Here is a 3,983-nt window from a genome sequence, read left to right on the forward strand (position 1 = left end):
ACTTGTCCCGACGTGTTGACGACAAACTGGTCTGAATTAAAGTTGTGGCTTCATCACGTTCTCTGCATGTTTTGAGTATGAGTCTCCCGTCTGCGGAAATGCATTACTCACTGCAGATTAAAATCATTTATTCCTTTTTTTTTGTTGTTTTTCTTGTTTAAATAAATAATTGTGGTCAGCCTTTTTTTTGCTTCCTCTCTCCTGGCAGCGATCAGGAAACCACGCAGCTTTGATGTCCACGGTTCGCTCTCATAATTCAAGCTAGTGTGAATTCTTCAAACCACAGAAGCATCTCTGCAGCCGTTTGTCATCCGTACATGCCGACTGTGAGACGATGACAGCTAATTAAGCCCGCGTGGTGGGATAGAGCCTTTAAATCAGCCTCAGTCGTCTGTTTGGACAGGGTTTAAATATCGTGGGTTGATGAAATGCTGATAATACTCAAAGAAGTCAACTTTCGTAGTAGTGTAGTGGCAGTAGAATTAAGCGTGTGCGTGGTTGGCATGCCAGAGAAACAAGGAAATGACTTCCGACTCTAACCGAGGAGGAAGTTGGACGGAGCTAATAAGGAACTGTGCTTTTATTTACTTTCTGTGAGTGGAGCTTCACGCATCGTCTAACCTTTGATTTGCTCCTGTCATGCGGGAAACGACGAGTAAATGACAGAAAACAAGTTAAAATGAACACAAGAAGTAAGAAATTATCTCCAGGGACGAGTTGACGCATCTTTATTTAGCTCTCGCCGCCTCTGATCTGTACACACATTTAGACTATTTGAACAATGCGCCTGCGTCTAATTATCTTCCAGGGTGCTGTTTCGCACGCTGACAGACACTTTTTTATATTGATTAATATTTGTTTTTATGGGACGTGCAGCAGAGTTGGTGAGTGCAAAATGAAAATGTCAAATTGAGTAAAAAATACGAGTCCTGCAAAAACTAAACGACTGCGTTTGTGTTTATTGTGGATCACTACTGACTGTAAATAAAGATACAGGAACCCTGCATCCGTTTTGAAGCTCAACATGGCGTCTCCGGCCGCCGCCATGTTGGCAATTGCTAACTCCGAGCTTATTCCAGAAAATTTACTTGAAAGCATGTTATTTATTTCTGCTGTAAAGTTAGATGTTTTAATATGGAAGTCTAAGGGGATTGATTCACTTTTGGAGTCATATGAGAAACTGCAGTTTGTTGCACTTCCTGTATTGGCTACGATGGTTAACATGGTAATTTACTGAAAACTGAGCAAACCATTTATAAAAAAAAAAAAAAAAAAAAAAAAAAAAAACTAAACCAGAAACAAACAGGTGGTATTTTCTTTGTATCTTTTAAAACACAAACCGTATTCACCAGTGAGTGCAGCTAGTGTTTTTCAAAGTTGAAGGCCAAGTCAAAGCTCTAACAGGCTGTAAGGAAGTTTCATCTTGAAAAGCAAGCGTTTTTGGAATGCAGCTTGTTTTCTTTTCCAGTCACGTACAAACACTTAAATGTAAATTTGTCTGAAGGATCAGTTTCGCCGATCTCGTTATCCTTTTAAACAAGTGGGAAACTTTTCTAGGAATGAGATGACCCAGTGTATTCCCTCCTTTTGTCACAAGCATATTTATATTTGGCTGTGTTGGGTGGAGGTTTAGTTTTTTTTTTTGCATTTGTCTTATGATGCTGCCACTTCAGTCGCAGTGAAAACACATGGCTTCGTGTCACGAGGCCACACGACCGAACTTTCCTCTTACTTTTAAATAAGTCTGACGCCTGCTGGTCATTTTCTCTTTTTGCTTTTAGTCCTTGTTAATTTATTCACAGGAACATTTAGGTCGGTGCCAGGTTGGTCGCCCACTCAGCAAACTGCCTGTTTGCATCTCATATACAGAACTGAAGACAGGAAGCAGACATACGAGTTAAGCTGCACAAGTTGCAAAAGATAAAAAGAGAGCAGACTGCACCAGAGAAACTGCATTATCTCGTCTGCTTTTGAAACATTGCAGTTTTACCAATTGGCTGTCAAACTCCTCCAGGCTGTGTGATGATACGTTCTAGTACTCCCTCCCCATCGTTATTAAAGTCAATCACACGTAGCATGGACTTTAAGGGTTAAAGCGTCAACTTTTGACATTTTGGAACATCTAAAGTCAGTTAAATGTGAATCCCTTCTGGAGTGGACTGATTTAAAGGCTAAATAACCTAAATAGTTGTGTTTATTCTACAATGCGGGAACGCTGCAGTCTAACTTGCATTCTTTCTTTTATGGATCCATTAGTGGCGGCTGCACATAAACAGACAAGACTCACAGCTATGGTTACTGCTTTGACCTCAGCTGTTTGTATGTTGTTAGTCCGTGGATTAGATGGTTGAAACTATTTCCTCCTCCTCCTCTTGAAGTGACCCTGGAGATTCATAAATGATAACAGCACTTTAGCCGCCAACTTTCCTCTCACATACGCAGAGATTTCCTGTCCCGATGCAGCGCAGCGTAATGCTAGCTATGCAGTTAGCATGACGGCAGATGATTCTTGCCATTTTTTTTAAAGGAAAGTTTACAAAGTAGTTCCTCACAGGGCCCTGATTGACTTAGCCATTGTGGGTCAGGAACAAGTGCACGTCTTAGACTCTGGTATGATGGATTATCTTGATCCCATGAGACTCCAGCTGGCTCGCCAAATAATATAACTGGTCAGTTTTTAAGTACGTACTTGCCTTTGGCGTTCCAAAACTTCTGTTGACATTCAGTAAGCCTTCAGAGAGAGAGAGAGAGACTTCCAGAAAATAAATATGGTCGTTGAAACTATGTCCTCCCCCTACTCATCTTGAAGTGACCCCGGAGATTCATGAGTGATAACAGCACTTTATCTGACAACTCTCTCCTCACATACACAGAGATTTCCTGTCCCGATGCAGCGTAGTGCTGGCTTTGCAGTTAGCATGACAAGTAGATGATTCTTGCCTTTTTGTTTTGTTAAGGAAAGGAAAGTAGTTCCTCTCAGGGCGTTGATTGATTTAACCATTGTGGTTCAGGTGCACATCTTAGACTCTGGTAAGAGACTCGTGAGACTCCAGCTGGCTCGCCAAATAATATAACTGGTCAGTTTTGAAGGACGTACTTCACTTTGGTGGTCAAAAACTTCTGTTGACATTCAGTACGCCTTTAAAGAGAGAGAGATGAATATGATGGTTGAAACCATGCCCTCCTTCTCTACTTGAAGTGACCCCGGAGCTTCAGAAGTGATAACAGCGCTTTATCTGACAACCCTCCGCTCACATACACAGATACTTCCTGTCGCGATGCAGCACAGCGATAGAACCAAGATGATACTCTTTTCTTTTTCACTGCTTGTCGCCCACCCTCCGTCTCGCCTTTGATATGCCACATCACAAGACTCTCCACGGTACATCGCGTCCATTTCATAATGAAGTTTTAATGGAAACTGTTTATCATCAAACTGTCGTCGCCTGCCCCGTCCAACTTCTCTCTCTCTTTTCCCCGGCTTTCACTCAAATATGCTTCACAGCGAAGAAGGGATGGCATTTGGAAATAATTTAATAGCTGAATTAGTTACGTAAGCCGTCACATTGCCTCGGCGTGATCTGCTCAAATTAACGGTCCACTCTTTGTCCTCAAAGTGAGGTGTTTTACAGTTTTTTCTTCATCACAAAGTGGACTGAGAGAACTCATCTGACATTTCATATTTGTGATACTTGGTTTCATCAGTTGGCTTCAAACAGCGATTCCTTCTGTCCTCGCTGTCCAGCTCTCTGTGATGTCCTGAATAGAGGTTGTTGTTGTGTTTGGGTGGGGAATGTTGTGAGTGGGAATGACTCGCTCCTGAAGTCAGATGTCTCCCCCTCCCTCTCTCCCTCCCTCCCTCCCTGTCTGTCAGTCTGTGTTGTAGCTCCTCTAACAAACAGTAGCATTGTGCGTCTCTGATCTCACTTCTCGTTGCCGCTCGCTCTTATTTCCTCCCCCCCCTCCTTTCGTTGAGTTGTGAT

Source organism: Chelon labrosus (assembly GCF_963514085.1).
Source record: "Chelon labrosus genome assembly, chromosome: 23".
In the NCBI taxonomy this organism is placed as follows: domain Eukaryota; kingdom Metazoa; phylum Chordata; class Actinopteri; order Mugiliformes; family Mugilidae; genus Chelon; species Chelon labrosus.